General features: G+C 32.9%; 1 protein-coding gene across 2 annotated transcripts in view; it reads right to left on the reverse strand.

The window, feature by feature from the left end:
• Positions 1-16,220, reverse strand: part of LOC148304763 (acyl-CoA Delta-9 desaturase-like) — a 33,364-nt gene extending 17,144 nt beyond the window's left edge. The window contains exon 1 of one of the 2 annotated variants that reach the window (XM_088267764.1): positions 16,046-16,220. The gene's annotated coding sequence lies outside the window, so the exon portion shown is untranslated. Of the gene's footprint in view, positions 1-3,062; positions 3,226-16,045 lie in introns of those variants that run through there. The other variant, XM_088267765.1, reaches the window with a different exon arrangement.
• Between the last annotated feature and the right edge of the window lie 3,270 nt (positions 16,221-19,490).

Genomic DNA, 19,490 nt, shown 5'->3' on the forward strand with positions numbered 1-19,490 from the left:
CATAATAATCACAATTTATCGGGTACATCAGAGAAAATAACAAGGGTTTTTCTTTAACAATTTTATCGTCCGCCTCTGTAGTGTAATGGTCAGCACGCTCGGCTACCGTTCTGGAGGTCCCGGGTTCGATTCCCAGGGGGGTCAAATAAATACAAGTGATTTTTTCACTGTAATATTTATTCAATATCACCCTGGACTGGTACCTGAAGCGGAGGGCTGATCACCTTTCCTTCGTGTGTAAACGATCAAGATAACACTATGTTCATATGAAGCAGTGCCCAATGCACCATTGGGGTGCGGATAAGGGTTTTATTATTATTATTATTTTATCGTTAATCTCATGACGTCAATCATCTTTTCTCTCTGCCTACCCCTTTGGGGAAGCGATGTGATGGTTAAGTCAGTTAGTATAAAGTTAAATACATCACCATTAGTATGTTTTACTATGGTAGTTCCATCATAGGTCTATTAGGATTCTACATATGGCTCACTCCTTTCAACAACGTCATATATCAAAAAAACTTGATTTTTCAGGAGATCGTTTTTAAAGTTTAAAAATAAAATAAAATTGTATTAAAAATAAATATCAAGCCAATTATTGAAATTTTACCGTGCAACAGATCTTTCTAGGTAAAACCTGAATGTTTTTTCTCCATTTGAAAAATATTTAGTATATTTAAAAAAAAAAAAAAAACAATACTTTTTCTTCGAAATGCAAACACTTTCTGCCCTGTAGCTGGTAAATATTAAGTTAAAAAATATGCCGCTTTTGCTGGGATATAGTACACTTTCTGGGCATTTCGAAAACATGCACAATTGACAATTGACGAATTTTTATATATGACGTGTTGCACACTAAAAAGTTCAATAAGTGGCTTGATATTTATTATTAATACATTTTATTATATTTTAAAGCTTGAAAAACGATCTCGTGAAAAATACCCCCCCGACGAGCCCGCCCATTCCAGCCGCCCGCACACAGACGCTACTTAATCATAAGTTAGTTAAGTGTAATATTAAGTTAAGCGTGTTGCCTTCCTAGGCGCAATGTAAGTATTAGGTAGAAATGTAAGTATACACATAGATATAAGAATAAACAAGTAAATTCACTACCTGAGTAAAATCAAGAATTAAAATCATACACCTAAGTAACTTCACTGCTAACTTAGAATCATTGAAATGTATAAACTCATGCCTCTAGCAAGATAGCGAGTGTTTTTGCCTAGAATTTTCACTCATGAATTACATGAAATTATAGTAACTTTAAACATAAAGAGTAAATCCACTCACAAGTAGGCATAGGCTATGAAACTTATAAAGTTGAAGCCTGAGTAGGGACATGATAAACGGTGTTGCATAAGCCGTAGCTAGATTTCAGAGTCACTTGGACGTTAGGTAATTCAAAAAAAAAAATACAAACTCGTGAAAAATCAAGTTTTTTGATAAATGACGTTGTTGAAAGGAGTGAGCGATATGTTATAGAATCGATTTGAGTTAAATTACTCTTAAGCAGTCTTATCTGTACAATTGTAAACGCGCATGCAGTTTTAATTTATAGCCCGGCTGATAATGACGCATTATCAGTAAGGTGGAATATGTGCGAACACTTTCTAACAAAGACCCTCTTTTACAGAAGGCGAAAAAAGCTTATTTACCTCAAAATCGAACTAACTGTATAACTAAGATACCTGAAAAATTATTTTTGACCTGTTTTTTTTTTTTAATTCACAACATTTTTAACCCTAGATAACATAACTATATTGGTAGCAGTGGCGGTACTTCCCTAGAAGCCCAAAAGCCCGACTTGCCTAACAACTCCAAATAAAAATGACTAAATCTAGACCAAATGATTAAAAATACATAATTAATGTATGACTATTTTTAAATTATCGCGCGCTTATATGATTATTAAACACTATGCATGCCATTATATGGTGATGGTTCTTATTGGTGATGGTTGATATCTGAGGAAGATATTTTACTATAGTGAACATTTTCTTTATTTCAAGGTGATGGCTATACCTTACAAAAGTTACATGTATGCATATTTTTACAATGATTACAATACATTGTTTATATTTATAATACTTTCTGGGTGCTTACTATACTGAGAATGATATGACGTAAAGAAATTATAAGTGCATCATGTATTCACGAATGTGAAAAATAATGGACTTGCCTTACTCGTAAACCCTAGGCACGCCACTGATTGCTAAATATAATGAAATTTTTGGATTGCACAATATTGATATATCGCTCACTCATTAAAACAACGTCATAAATCAAAAAACTTGATTTTTCAAAAGATCGTTTTAAAAGTTTAAAAATATTATAAAATGTTGTAAAAATAAATATCAAGCCACTTTTTGAACTATTTACTGTGCAACAGATCTTTTTAGGTAAAACCTGAATGTTTTTTCTCCATTTGAAAAATATTTAGTATGTTAAAAAAAATGTGCGGATGAGGGTTTAAAAAAATGTGGCGAACGTGGTTGGTAACAGAAGCGCAGAAAAACCGAGGAAAACTTGACTGTCGGAATAATCGGCGGGTATATATGAGGGAATGCATGAATGTGGAAGAGGTGAAGATTGTTTGTCAAGACGGGTTGGTGTGGCGATCTATCCTATCTGCCTACCCCTGCGGTGAGTACCGCGATGGTTGGTTAGTTAATTTGTTATAATTAATTAACATTTTCATAAAAAAATGTTACAATCCCATATTATGCTCCCTCGAATATAAACATACATAAGTACATCTCCAATGGAATGTAATGGAATTACTCATCGGGAATATTATACAAGTGACTTATGTATGTAATATGTTAAAATAAATAAATAAAATATCGGAAAACTAATATAATGATTTAACAAATAAATAAATAAATAAAATATCGACAAAAAACTAAGATACATTGATACAAGATAAGTTGTCACTGCATACATTCTTTACATGCGTTGCCTCAGTGTTCCCCGCAAATTGGATGCCCGTCGTAAATTATACGAATGTCCCGTAATCTATAGTTAAATTAAATATGTTCAAGGATTAATAATTGAAATCTTACCGTCTTATTTCTGAAGAACCAAAACGGAGCGATTCACACTTTTCGAAGATGAAAAATTATTCAAATTTTTGCAAAGAACACTATTTCATTTTGTTCGGGTTAATCGAGAGTCAGAGTTAGCCAGGATCGGCAGACAAGTCCCGGCGGAGGATGTCGCAACACTGCTCATGCAGAACACCAGCCTCTCCATATATACCACATAGTCGATGATGAATGATCTAAATGTGTGTAATCTACGAATGTGCCGACCTTCTCACCTCGGTGCCTTACACGTGAGTCGTTCGCGACAAAAGCCCGGCGATCACCACCCCGCGCGGTCAATCGGCATGCAACGCCACGGGTGCCTATTCTATCAGACACCCGCTAGAGCAGTGGTCTCCAAACTCAATAAGAGCGCTTGTGCACTACACGGACTTTTACCGTCCGGCAGTCCGATATCCGAAATAGTGTCGATGAATAATGGTTGAGTGGAAATGCGATGACTGACCATTTTCTGTAAATGTCTTTGCACTGTTCCGTGTGTCTGCTGTGCTGGTCGGGGTTGTGGGCGTCTGTGTACCGGCCAACGTCGAGTCGGAATCGGATCTGGCTGACTAATTGAACTAAACACTAATCCCTTTCACTGCCTACACCGGGGTACATCAAGAAAATTTGGTGATGGACTTACAATCTTGTATTTATTTAGATTGGCAGTGACAGGTATATTGAAAGCTTTAAAATGTAAATTCACAGTAAAATCGGGATACAATTTTATATTGTTTCACATTTTCAATAAATTTCGCAACTTAGTTTTTAAAAAAATGCTTAGCAAGAGCAGATCTGTCAGGAAGCCTAGATGCTTCTGTATCAGATCTGGGCATGCGGTGGGACAGCTTTCAATATGTCCGGCAGTCCGAATAATGAATAATGGTTGAGTGGAAATGCGATGACTGACCATTTTCTGTAAATGTCTTTGCACTGTTCCGTGTCTGTCTGCTGTGCTGGTCGGGGTTGTGGGCGTCTGTGTACCGGCCAACGTCGGGTCAGAATCGGATCTAGCTGACTAATTGAACTAAATACTCGTCTAAGTCGATTTACTTATTATGTTTAAAGTTATTACCCCGGACTGGTACCTGGAGCGGAGGGCTGATCACCTTTCCTTCATGTGTTAAGGATCAAGATAACACTGCGTTTATGTGATGCAGTGCCCTATGCACTATTTGGTCCGGATAAGGGTCCGATTTAGAGTTAGTTCGAAAAGTTAAACTTTTTAAGTTTTATAGCCTATGCCTACTCGTGGGTCGATTTACTTAACACGTTCAAAGTTACTATAATTTCATGTAATTCATGAGTGAAAATTCTGCATTTGTTTTTAAATGATGCGGGAGATTTGAGATATCCAAACCATAGTTGATAGTTTTCCGATTTTTTTGTAATTAATTTGCCTATAAAAAGAACGCGATAATGCTCGGGCATTAGCGGAGAGGAAGTTATGTAATATACGTGAAAATGTAAGGTCGGTATTTTTTAGGCGCCATCAATCTTCGTCTAGCAGACAATCTCGCGCCAAAGTGCGCCGAAAATGGTTTATAACTTAATATCCTGTTGCCGTTGTATTGGGGTTCTATGGCAGATACGAATATTCATAGCCGTTAATATGATATTTAATATTGATGAACATAACAGGCGCCGTGGTGTAGTTGGGCAGAAGCTCGACTGCGAAACTGGCGTCGCGGGTTCAATTGCCGCCAATTGCAAAATAATTTCAAGAAAGATATATTTTCGATTGGTCTGGGTGTTTGCTATGTATTTTTCACATTTACCTTCCCTATCCTTACTATCCTACCTGCAGACAAGCCTCTTAAAATAGAGGCTTTGCGATTTATTCATTTAAAAAAAAACATTGTTATATCGCAGTCATACAGGAGAAAGTGACCAAGTGTAATTTTCACAAAAACGTGATCATTGACTGTTTGATATCTTAATAGCTTAATCTTGCCCTGAAAAAAATCCCAAAGGATTTTAAACTTGTAAGTATAATATATTGACTTGTTAAAAATGACTAACAGCATTGATGTTTATTTTCTTGCCAAGCAAAAGTGACTTAAATGGCCCTCCTGAACATTTTACGTTTTGTTAGTTGGTCACTTTCTCCTGTACGACTACGATATTACCTAGTATACCTCTTTTATACTAACTAGTAAAATTTTGAGTGTGTCCAAATACTTGTTCACAAATCTGGATTATCTCCAATTATAGGAGTTTTTTAAAGCTTTTTCATCTCACTACATTACAATAGATGTCTCAGCACAGTGTTTCGAAATTGGATCATATATATATATATATATATATATATATATATATATATATATATATATATATATATATATATATATATATATATATATATATATATATATATATATATATATATATATATATATATATATATATATATATATATATATATATATATATATATATATATATATATATATATATATATATATATATATATATATATATATATATATATATATATATATATATATATATATATATATATATATATATATATATATATATATATATATATATATATATATATATATATATATATATATATATATATATATATATATATATATATATATATATATATATATATATATATATACATATATATATATACATATACATATACATATACATATATATATATATATATATATATATATATATATATATATATATATATATATATATATATATATATATATATATAGAACTTCCAATAATTTGAGCAGTGTGGTTGTCAATCATGGGTAGTAAATAAAGTGAAGTGAAGAGTATGTAAAGTGATCACTTAAACCAGGCTATGACGTTCATAAGCTTCGTAAATGCCCAGACTTCCATATTTTTCTTCATCTTTGTTGAGATGTCAAAAAATAAGTAGTTAAATAGTAATATCACCCGCCTGATTTAAAGAAGACAGTTTGACAATTTCAACATAAAAACCCATAAAAATTATTGACGGGGACAGCTTACTTCTTGACAGCTGCAGTCACTTGACATTTTGCATGTTTTGCATTGCATTCTAGTTTCAATGTTTTCATTGCATAGTGAAATTAAACATATTAGAAATAATAACATCTATTTTATTTATTTTCATTTAACTTATTTATTTATTTTTATATTTATTTTGTACTTTCGTGAAGAAAATTTAGACACACTCAAAATTAGATGATTTTCTTTACAAAATGAGATCTTGTGTGCGAAGCTAGTACTTCCTCTAATAGCACCTTCCTTTATGACATGTAAATACTTAACCCACGATATCTTTTTTATTCGTCGAAGGTTAAAATAACTAACTAACTAACTAACCATCACGCCGCTTCCCCGCAGGGGTAGGCAGAGAGAATAGAACGCTACACCATTCTGTCCTAACCTGACCGCTTTCAAGAATTTGGCATACCTGGTCGTGCCAAGTTTTCTCGGTCTTCCTCCGCTCCTTTTTCCAATTACATTCGCCTCATAAATTTGTTTTACCGTTCTTTCCTCACACATTCGTTCTACATGTCAGAACCATCTCAACACGCCTTTCTTAATTTTATCGATAATGCTTGTCTCAGCTTTGCATTCCTTACTTATTTCACTATTCGAACATCTTACCCTTGAAATTAAATAGATTTGTAATTTCAATTGCATTTTGCTAGCTCAATTAAGTATCCGGTATTCGGTGGATTTGTAAGAAGAACTAGATAGGTCATATACCGGATAGTGACCGGATTTCCGGTTCATCATTAGAATATTTAATTATTTGAAAAAGAGAAAGGATAAGAAATGAGCGTTTTGTTACATTAGAGCAGTGGTTCTAAACCAGTGCTCCGCGAGCTTGTTGCAAGTGCTACGCGAACTTATTTTTAAACCATATCCGCTCCCTAGGTGGAGCATATGGAGTCCACAAACTGTCTCCAGGCTTTTCTGTCGGCTGCCAGCTCCCTTGCATCCTCCCAAGTCAGATCCGCGTCCCGAAGTTCTGACGAGAACTGCCGACGAATTGTCAGCAGTGTTCGGGAACCTGATGCCTTGTAAAAGAGGCAAGCTTGATTAAGGCTCTCAGGAGGCATGCGGAGTACATGGCCAAGCCAACTGATCGCCTTTTCTTGACGACAGTTGTCACCAAGATTTGCTGCGTCCTGCACCTTATCTCTTCATTATGAAAATTATGAAAACCAATATTTAATTTTAGCTCATTTACTGTGCGATTTGAGTTGCAAGTATAATGGCTAGATGTCAGCACCCTTCCAAAGTGAAGTTGTGTGCGCTCACCTCACGACAGCGGTCAATATATCTTTGATTCTATATCATCATACTTAGAACAATTGAAAATATCATGGGAGTTATGTGTAGCGATTTATGCAGACGGTGCTCCATCAACGGTAGGTTCATTGAAAGGATTTGTGTCCTTTGGCTTAGCAATTTGGATGAAGAAATGAGAGTAGCTATGTTTATACCTAATATCGCTGTAATTTGTAAAAGCCGACAAGCTCAGATGTCACATTTAATAATTTACGCCGCAAATTTTTTTCATATTAATGTAATTTTTTGCTTTTCTGTGATAAAATAATCAGTTTTATTTTTAATAAAAGTTTTCCTTGTATGTTTTTTGGATCTTTAGTTTTAGCGTATTTTACGAATTTTACCTTATGATCAAAAAGTGCTCCCTGACTTGAAAATGCTTCAGAACCACTCGGCTGTCCAAATTTAAAACACAGTAAGGGACATTTTTTTGTAGTAGGTTTTTTTTTGCATTTATGGACTAAGTAGACTCTACTTAGTCCAAAAATGCAAAAAAAAACTACTACAAAAAAATGTCCCTTACTGTGTTTTAAATTTGGACAGCCGCACTGTGTTACGAGTCAAAGATAGATATTTGTCTTCTTCTTCTTTCTGGCTACATCCCAACTCGTCTTTGTAGACTGTTGGGGTCAGCTCTCCTCGTCCTCAGGTTGTAGGTCCTTCTATCATGGACAACGTCACCAAGGCCATGTCTTCGAAACATGTTTTCTCTTTGCAGCTTCGATGAATTTTTTGGTCTTCCTCTAGATATCTTTCGAGAAAGATCCATTTCTATTGCCTGGTTTACAACATGCTCCGGTTCTCTGCGTCCATTATGCCCATACCATCACTGTCTTTCCTCTACCTTCCTATTTAAGTCTGTTACGCCCAGGCTTCCACGTGAACTTTTTATTTTGTCTCTAAAGATAGATTTTCGTATGTATTTGAAAGCGTGTGCCGTTCATTTTATACATGTTCTGTTTATCTCATAAAAATAAAACAATCGATTAATAATAAATTAATAAAATATCAATAGAAAGTGATTCTCCTTTCTTGTTAGGTCTGATCACACAATCGTGACATGTGGAGTTCCACGCAGCGCGGAAACGTTTGCAAGGTCAGATCATGGAGTTGACACTCTGCAATGGTTGCGTAGTAAACATCTCAGTTACGCCGTTTGGCCTTGATATAGAATAGCAATGTCAATGCCAGGATCGCAATAACTGGTTATGTTGTAGACATGCTCGTTAGCGAACGAACGGATCTTAAGGATCCGTTCTTACACATCGATTGAGTGACCCGATTCGAATTTTGAGCGGATATCATTCACGAACGCTGATCTGTTCACTGCGTTAAGTAAGGCCCAATATACGATAAATCCCAACTCAATTTTCTTTACACCCAGGTAACATTTAACGTTATTTTATGTAAATATATTAAAACACCGTTTTTTAATCAATTTTTTTTTCTCTAAATAAATATATGGTTATGAAAAGAAAAGAGTTATTGAAAAGTAAGGAGTTAAAATGATAAAAAAATATTTTTTAAATGTGTATTCTAAAAAAATTAAATTCAAATATATTTTCCAAAAAAAATTGTGCGCGGACAAGTAACCTTGAAATCTAGCAACGACTTATGCAACACCTCTTATCAAGGCCCTATTTAGGCACCATCTTTATAAGTTTTATAGCATATACCTACTCGTAAATGGATTTATTCTTTGTATTTAAAGTAACTTTAACTTTATGTAATGCATGAGAGAAAATTCTAGCCAACAACACTCACTCGCCGGCGAGATTTGTATGATGGATGAATTATCATTGTTCAATTGATCCGGTCTTTGTGAACGGATCACTCAAGTGATACGGATCTAATGATGCAGATCGTCAGAATGACCGGAACTTTCTGACCTATATTGTGGTATAAATTATCAGTATAAGGATGATCTACTGACATAAAAAATAGTTAGGAAAAAATATGAATTGGAGACTTGGTCAGTGAACCTTCACCTTTTTCGCACGATGCCAAAGCATGATGGGTGATGTGGAAACTCTCAGTAACCTAAAACATACAACCGTGCGTGAACGCAGTTTTAAGTAGAACCTCATTCAATAATTTTATACGTCACGTAGTTTCGGTTGGCGTTTGACCAGTACTTGTACTCGTAAAATATATATATATATATATTCACAATATTTTGAGTGTGTCCAAATCTTTGTTCACAAATCTCGGATTGTCCACTTCGGAGTTTCATTGATATACCTTATGTTTTTCTCATTTATTTGTTTTAAATATGCTTCTTATGCCTATTTATTATACCTGTTTATTGTTTTTATATTTTGCCATGTATCAGTTTTGGTTATTTAAAAAAAATATTTTGTGTAAATTTTTTGTTTGTTCCAGTCTCGTTAACCTTAATCCCATGTCCCAAAAAGAGAAATAAAAATTACTCGTCGGGAATATTATATATATGACTTATGCATGTAATATGTTTTGATAAATGAATAAATATCGTTTAAAAAAAATTCTAAAATTTAGAATAAGGAAAAATATGGAATTCTGAGTATTTACAGGCCTTGCGACCTGTCATAGGCTGGTTTAAGTGATCAATTTATACAATATCAATTAAATCAGCCAGAGAGAGATTTTTAGCCCTGTAAATACCCAGACTTCCATATTTTTCTTCATCTATCTTGAGATATCAATTTTTTTTAAATCGATAACCCATAATAATTGATAATTAAAAATCGATACGTACAGGAAGAGTGCGAATAAGTGTTTTTTCTCAATTCTTTTACAAGAGGGATGAACAATATAAAACCAATGTTTTCGTACAATTACGAAAAAAGGGAAAGATGCCCTTCTGGTACTTGTATGAAAAAGATAGCACGATGATTAGTACGTCGTATACCTGAAAAGATAATAATCTATCCAGGTCATGATTGATCCCCTGTTACACTACCAAGTCAAAGCAGTATTAAAAAAAGTAAAATATTAAAAATAAAAAAAACAGTACTAAACTAAAATTACTAACTAACTTAACATAACTAAACGCACATTACTAACTAACTATTAAATAAACATTACATTTTAATTATAAATAAAGTATTTTAAAATATTTAAAAATTCATTTTAATTTATTAACAAGACATTTCTACTTGTGAAATATATTATTCTAGTTAGCTGTGGCTTTCCAAAAAAAGTGAAAAAGCTCTTGTGCTTGGTGAGGGATTTATACTCAATATTTATTGATCGTATTATTTTTTGACATCTCATCAAAGATGAAGAAGAGTATGAAAGTCTGGGCATTTACGGTACCAATAAAATGAAAATAACTCCTGTAATTGGAGATAATCCAGATTTGGTGAACAAGTATTTGGACACACTCAAAATGTTGTAAATTTATTGATTATGCTGAATTCAGTATATAATACAGTAATATGTGCGTGTGTTTTTTTTGTTTCAATTTCTCATGCTTAATAAAAAGGTATTTAATTTATTTATTGATTTGGCGTTTAATTTGTAGAACTCCATTTTAATTTATGTATTAATTTTAAATCAAACACAGATTTTTTGAGTCTACTAAGTTGTATTTTATTAACAAAAATACTTTGTTTCGCCTTGTTAGGGCATTATTAAACGAATGTCTAACAATTGTCACAATATAATTTTTTATGTGTTTTTGTTAATAAAATACAACTTAGTAGACTCAAAAAATCTGTGTTTGATTTAAAATTAATACATAAATTAAAAGGTATTTAATTTTTTAAGTAGTTAATTATCTTCTTCGTTTTTATATCCGTAGGGAGTTAATATTTCTTCGGTGTAATTTCACCTCAGATATGGAACATATTTTTGTGCGAAATGGACATCTTTTTCAGTCCACCCGGTCGACAGAAAGTGAAGTTCAAAGACGTTTTAAGATAAAGAAAGGCTCGACGAAGCTCCGTCATAAACATAGTCAAAACAATGTATGTAGCACAAATCGCTCACTCCTTTCAAGAACGTCATAAATCAAAAAACTTGATTTTTCAGGAGAACGTTTTTAAAGTTTAAAAATATAATACAATGTATTAAAAATAAATATCAAGCCACTTATTGACCTTTTTATTGTTCAACAGATCTTTTTTGGTAAAACCTGAAGACTTTTCTCTATTTGAAAAATATTTAGTAAAATTTAAAAATAATTAAACAATACCGTTTCTTCAAAATGCAAAAACAACACTTTCTGCCCTGTAGCGGGTAAATATTAAGTTAAAAATATGCCTCTTTTGCTGGGATATAGTATATTTTCTGGGCATTCCGAAAACATGCACAACTGAAAATTGACGAATTTTGATTTATGACGTTCTTGAAAGGAGTGAGCGAAATGTCAGCCATTGATTAGAAAATTATAAAAAAATGCAAAAATGTAGGTCGAAAGATGATATAAAAAATAACGCATAGCAAGTGTTATTTTGTAGCCTACTTTTAGCTGCGGTGAGAGTCTGTGGGTTAGACATTAGATCAGTGTTTCCCAACCTTATTTGTGGAGGTCCTCACTAAAAAGTTATATTTTCAATATTGCACAAAAAATCCTTTGAATGCAAATCTGTTCTGTTTACTGTATTCTATCGAAATCTTAATTAAAGTTGTGACCAATCCTGTGTTAAACAGATATGAAATCATTAAATTCCACAAAAATGTAACAATTTTACAAGCTGATTACGTAAAATCATTTAAAATGGAAATGTGACTTTTTGGCGAGGACCGCATTTGTACCATGCCCCACCGGGGGGCAATTTGAATGTCTTAGGGGTCAATACGTAAAATCGTTGATATTTGTTACTTTTTTGTCGAAAAACACATTTTCGAAAAAAAACACTTATTGCGACTCTGACTTTTGGAGAATTTGATGGCATCACATTTAAAATTGTTTTTTTTTTAAACCCTTTTTCGTATCCGATGGTGCATAGGGCACTGTAACGTATACACGCAGTGTTATCTTGATCGTTAACACATGAAGGAAAGATGATCAGCCCTCCGCTTCAGGTACCAGTGCAGGGTAATATAGAACAAATATATGAAAAAAATCATTAAGATAACGATATTTATTTGACCCCCCCTGGGAATCGAACCCGGGACCTCCAGAACGGTAGTCGAACGTGCTGACCATTACGGAGGCGGTTTTATTTGTACTCATCCATATTATTTTTAGTGCTAGATGGCAATACTAGCCCAACGTAAAAAAATGGAGATTATAGTCGGGTACTTCGCATGTGTGTGATTGACTTGTTCGTTCGTTTACATTTTGTAAAGTTTATAAACTTATTTTAATTATATTTTCTAACCCCATGCAAAAATAAATAGCACGAGTATGAAAGAAGATCGTCAGTAATCTCAAACCAAGCCTAAGGAACGCACTAACTTTCTTTCGAACTGTAATGTAACATAATAAAATATTATTCATTTATGAAAAGTAAATTGAAAATAGAACATATTATAAATCAAAAATCGTCAATTTTCAGTTGTGCATGTTTTCGGAATGCCCAGAAAATGAACTACATCCCAGCAAAAGCAGCATATTTTTAATTTAATATTTCAGGGCAGAAAGTTTTATTTTTGCATTTTGAAGAAAATGTATTGTTTAATAATTTTATTAAATATACTAAATATTTTTCAAATGGAGAAAAAACCTTCAGGTTTTACCCAAAAAGATCTGTTGCACAGTAAAATGATCAAAAAGTGGCTTGATATAATACATTGTATTATATTTTTTATTATATAATACATTGTATTATATTTTTATTATATTATACTGTAAAAACGTTCTCCTGAAAAATCAAGTTTTTTGATTTATGACGTTCTTGAAAGGAGTGAGCGATATGTGCACTTTTTATTTGAAGCAATACACTTTTTCAGTTTTTTTTGGTAAATAAAAAAAGTTATGGGGGGGGATAGAGATTTTTTTATTAGTCAATGTGGGGCATGGTATAAATAAGATTTTATTTTAATTTTTATATTTGTTAATTGCCTTCATTTTCCTTGCCTATTAAGTACAAGGATTCATAGCATATTTAGTTTTTATCTATCAATCAAGATCCGTCACATAGCTCATTTATTTGTCTTATATAAACAAGACACCACCAAATCCGATAGATCCCTATGTCATACTGTCTCATAAATTTTTGTCAACTGAATACGCTCTTTTGCACATTCTGTTTCCGATTTAAATCTCTCCCTTTTAAAAATCGGACATACCCACGACAAATGAAGGACACCTGTGATAACGTGTCCGTACAAATAAGGTTGGGAAACACTGTGACTAGATGATTCGAGAAAAAAATAATAGCAATGGTCATTTTGAATGCTGGTCAACGCCTAGGCGGCGAGGTAGCCTGGGGCTATTGACCTGTCATGGGCTGATATTGATATCCCTACATATCGCTCACTCCTTTCAAGAACGTCATAAATAAAAAAACTTGATTTTTCAGGAGAGTGTTTTTAAAGTTTAAAAATATAATACAATGTATTAAAAATAAATATCAAGCCACTTATTGAACTTTTTACTGTGCAACAGATCTTTTTAGTAAAACCTGAAGGTTTTTTCTCCATTTGAAAAATATTTAGTATGTTTAAAAAAATAATTAAACAATACCTTTTCTTCAACATGCAAAAACAACATTTTCTGCCCTGTAGTGGGTAAATATTAAGTTAAAAATATGCCGCTTTTGCTGGTATATAGTACATTTTCTGGGCATTCCGAAAACGTGCGCAAGTGAAAATTGTCGAGTTTTGGTTTATGACGTTCTTGAAAGGAGTGAGCGATATATGAATGAACATTTTGAGTGTGTCCAAATATTTGTTCACAAATCTGTATTATCTCTAAGTATAGGAGTTATTTTTCATATTATTTTATCATACTATTTTTCCATATTATTTTTCATTTATTTACCATATTATTTCTTTCATCTCACAATAGATGTTTTTAGTGAAGTTCACGTGATTCAAGCACATTGTTTCAAAATTGGATCATATACATCTTCCAAAGAACTTCCAAAGAATTTGAGTAGCGTGGTTGTCAATCATGGGTAGAATTGGTGAATGTTACACGTGTGTAAAGTGATCACTTAAACCAGCCTATGACGGTCGTAAGCGCCGTAAATACCCGGACTTCCATATTCTTCTTCATCTTTGATGAGATGTCAAAAAATAATCAGAATCAGTTATAAGATGAAAATAAAATGAGATTGTTGATTTTACACTCTAATATTAATGTAATATAACCCTGGACTGGTCCCTGAAGCGCAGGTTTGATCACCTTGCCTTTATGTAAGTAACGATCAAGATACACTGCGTTACCTTGATCGTTACTACTATGCAGTGCTCTATGCACCATTGGGTGAGGATAAGGGTTAGAAGAAGAAAATGATAAAGAAGATGGGTTAAATGAATGAAGAAAAGTGATCAGCATTGCGCTTCAGGTACCAGTCTAGGGCAATATTAAATATGTAAATATTAGAGTGAAAAATTATTCGAAACTGTGAATACGGGCAAATAAATTTTTAACATCTTTTTAGTTTAGTACCGGCAAGTTTAGTACTAAGCATACATTACATGTATGTACTCGGTTGTAAAATTAGAGGTGAAAACAATTTTTTTCCACTTAATTTAGGAATTCGCGTAAATCAACAAGCAAAAGTAGATATAACCTTCAGACTATCGTACAAGATTCCAATTCGAAAAGCAAAATGGTGTAAAACGTTTGCAAATAGATTACATCTACTATTTACAAGCGAAGTCATTAAAAATTATTAGCTAAGTACCTACTTAAAGTGGACGATTTTTATGTTCCCTCCATTTTCCCGGTGTGTAGGTACTTACTAAATAAAATTACCGGTACCTACGCGCATAAGAACGCATGTCAAAATATTGTATTAGGAAACAGAAAAAAATCGTCACGCGAATGCAGAACTATCTTGTATGAACATGGTATAAAATCTGGAATATTCCACTATATATATTTATATTTTTTTAAACTCTATACAGGTACATAAATGCAAATAAAATACACAAACATAACAGCCTAAAATTCGTTCGAATTTGAAACCAATAATTGGCCCAAATCACGCGACCATTATGGCTACGTTCGGTTGGTTCTGCATTTAGGAGTGCATTCTTTAAAAAAATCATGTGAATTTATATGTAGGCAGATACTGGTTAATTTTGGGTAAATTTCGGTTATTTTTGGGTAAATTAAAATTTTATTTACCAACTTTTAAAATGATATTATAAAAATATGTGAATTAGTTCGAAAACAGGAAAAAATACTATTTAGGGAAATTATAACGGGATAATTGTTATAGGATCACGTTTCGTTCTTGTGTTTCGAAAACGGCGGGATAATATCAATACTTTAAAAAATATGTTTTCATTTTTAATTGGGTAAAATTGCTAGTTGATCAATTTACATTACTATGTCAAGATTAGTATTTAAATTAATAATAAGTATTTTTACACAAAAATAATATATTTTTTGATAAAGTGACACAAAATACGATCTTAATACATTATTATGTAAAATACACAAAACTAACTGTCAGTTGATAGATTGTTAATGGGGTTTGAGACAAAATCACGGAATTATGACAGAACGAAAACAATATTGGGTTAAAAGTACTCACGTTTTTGTGCAATAATTCGAAGATATGGCAGGACTATACTATATTTTAAATTCAAAGTATTTCATCATAAAAAACGGAAACAAACACCGCACTTAGCCGGCATGATACGAGTCACTCTCTTCTGTCACTCGGAGCTAGGAACTAGGAACACGGGCAGAGCGGGCACGTTGTGAGTGTGACGGCGTTTGTTCGAACCACCTTTAGCGGGATTTTGCAAACAACCTTGCACGTGAGCGCAGCACAGCGTATAGTAAGTATTAGGTAGAAATGTAAGTATACACATAGATATAAGAATAAACAAGTAAATTCACTACCTGAGTAAAATCAAGAATTAAAATCATACACCTAAGTAACTTCACTGCTAACTTAGAATCATTGAAATGTATAAACTCATGCCTCTAGCGAGATAGCGAGTGTTTTTGCCTAGAATTTTCACTCTTGAATTACATGAAATTATAGTAACTTTAAACATAAAGAGTAAATCCACTCACAAGTAGGCATAGGCTATGAAACTTTTAAAGTTGAAGCCTGAGTAGGGACATGATAAACGGTGTTGCATAAGCCGTAGCTAGATTTCAGAGTCACTTGGACGTTAGGTAATTCAAGCACAGCGTATATTTTTACGAAGGTGTGCATAAATGCCTACTGGATTCTAATATGATTACGAGATCAATATTTTAATGATATCCACGATAGATTAAGAAGTTTTTAATTGAGATGGGACTATGCAAGTCAGAGTATTTACAGGGCCTGTCATTGGCTGATTCAAGTGATGACTTTATACGCTTTATTTTGCTATTCCATTCATGATTGACAACCATACTACTCGGATTTCTGAAAGATGCATACATGTTTAAAGTGAAAACTAGCATCGAATCATAATTTTGGATTTTGACTAATAATAGGTCACCATGAAAAAAATCTAAACAAATAGTACCCAATTAGTGGTACCTAAATTGTGGTATGTACATATTGTGAAAGAAAAATCCATTAGTATCTTTCAGTGAAAGAAAAATCCATTTATATCTTTCAGTTGATAGGTAATATTATTATTATGATTAAAATATTTTCCAATTGCTATATTTTTATATATTTGTGATACCTACTGAGATTGTTATTTATAATTATAATTATTTTTTCAATCAGGCACGCTTATTACGCGTGCCTTATCGTAATCTCCTTCCGTGACAACTTAGTCAGACGATTATGTCAGAGGTCAGAATTATTATGCCAAACAAACAATTTCTCTAAATAACAACATTCGATAACTTTTGACCTCGAAGGCGTCTAAAGCTATAAAGCATTAATTACAATATTAACGTTTAAATTCACGTGCAACTAGGATATTTTGTTCATAAATTCAATAATGAGAGGTAATTTTTACTATAGAAACTCACATTGTCCCATGTTTTGATATCTGTAAATTATTTTTGTAGTTTGTTTTAACATATTGCATATATTTCATCTTGAAATACGTAAATAATATTTCTAAAGATGTAAATTATCATAATGAAATGCTGCATAGATGCAATTATTGTTTACAAATTATTTGATTTATTCACGAAAGCGGTTTGAATAAAAAAAATTATGTGATTTAAATAATAAAAAAAAACATACCGTACTAATTCTATATTAACATATCTCCGAAAACATTGTAGATTTTACTAATGTTCATTTTGCTAAATAAAAAGACAAAAAATAAATGATATTTAATATTAACATATAAGATACTGCTAAACTATATTCCCACCCGATGGTGCATAGGACAAAGATGCAAAGTTGATTTGATCGTTTATTATATGAAGGCAAGGGGATCAGTCCTGCACTTAGATATATGCATAACTTATAAACCATCTTTGAGTTCCGGTATGGAAAAAAACTGATTGTATTGAAGATTTTTTTATATCAAAATAATATTGAATATAAGTGTTACAAACTCAATGTTGTAAGAAATGCAAACATTAACAAATGGTATAAGAACATATGCATATTTAAGCATTGTGTAAATATTAATTTTGTTTAATAAATAAAACCCGTTCTTTTACTTTAAACATAAGAAATTTGATTTATTAAGAACAAAGAATCCAAAAAAGTTCAATGAAAATCATTATAAATAATATATTATTATAATCTTTTGCTTCCCTATTCTAAAATTAATATTTATCTCAGGACATATAAATTAAAATGTCTAATTTAGTATTATATTTATTTAATTTTATAATTTAGTTGTTTCGTACGACCGCCGTTCTAACGCTCTTTCAATGTTGGCTCGACTTTACTCCACTCACGTGTTGTATCGCGCGATTTCGGATAGCGAATCCCCTCATTGTTGCTAATGCCCCTCCCCCCGCGCCTTTTCGCGGAAACGGTGCGTGTTTAGTTCCATTTCGGATCCTCAATTACTTCAAATTTTGGCTCTGGAAGTTTTGAATGCTGCCAGTCGACGGGGAAAAATCTGTCAGTTAGGTACTTACCTAACTGACGCAGGCGGTACGTGGGCCAATGATTGATGCCTGCGCTCTGGATGCCATAATATTTTTTTATGACTGGCAATAGCTTACGCAATCTCTGCAATATTTGAAATTAGAATGCATGTGTCTTTTGAAAAAAACTTTCTGAATTCTGAATGTAGCGTGGTTTTTTATGTAACCTACTCTATGTACTTTATTATCAACTGTTATATAATCCTAGTCGCATACAAAATAAATATGTAGGGAAAAGACTCCGGTTATTGTCACTAAGTACATTTGTAGCTTGATTCAATCAATTTATTCATTAATTGATTCGGTTTGTGGTGAAATCTATCCATTTTTAATTTACGGTGTTTGAAAATGACGCGGAATGCATCGAAATACGTGCCACAGTTTATTTATAGAAATAGTGGTATTTACGAAGTAAAAATTTAAATAAACTTGATTCAATCAATATTGATTTACAACTCAACCACTTATCAAATCAATGTAATTTATTATTTGTTGTATACATGAATAATATAGTTTTGTCCGCCTCCGTAGTGTAATGGTCAGCACCTTAGTAATGGTCAGCACCCACAGCAGTGTAAGGGTCAACCCTTATCCGCACCCCTATTGGGGTGCGGATAAGGGTTCGAATGAAAAATACATTTATGATCAGTTCATTTTTTAAAACGGTTTTCTTTTAGATAGCTGCAACTAATTAAACTATTTTTCACGCTGTTTCCTGTTGGCGTGGGCGGAGAGGATAGATCGCCAAACTCACTTGCCCCTGAGGCTTGCTTCGCTTCTTCCAAATTAATACATACATGAACGCTTATTGTTCCGATTGCCGACCTGTCGCTTTTAAGGATTTTAAGTAATCGATCATGCCACGTCTTTTTCGACCTTCCCCGATTTCCATTTCGCCTCGACTCACTTAATGTATTTCACCGTCTATTCACCGCTCATTTGCTCCACGTGTCCAAACCATC

The sequence above is a fragment of the Brachycentrus maculatus genome, unplaced genomic scaffold (genome assembly GCF_059751285.1).
Source record: "Brachycentrus maculatus isolate JH-2025_06_01 unplaced genomic scaffold, ASM5975128v1 h1tg000305l, whole genome shotgun sequence".
Classification (NCBI taxonomy): Eukaryota; Metazoa; Arthropoda; class Insecta; order Trichoptera; family Brachycentridae; genus Brachycentrus; species Brachycentrus maculatus.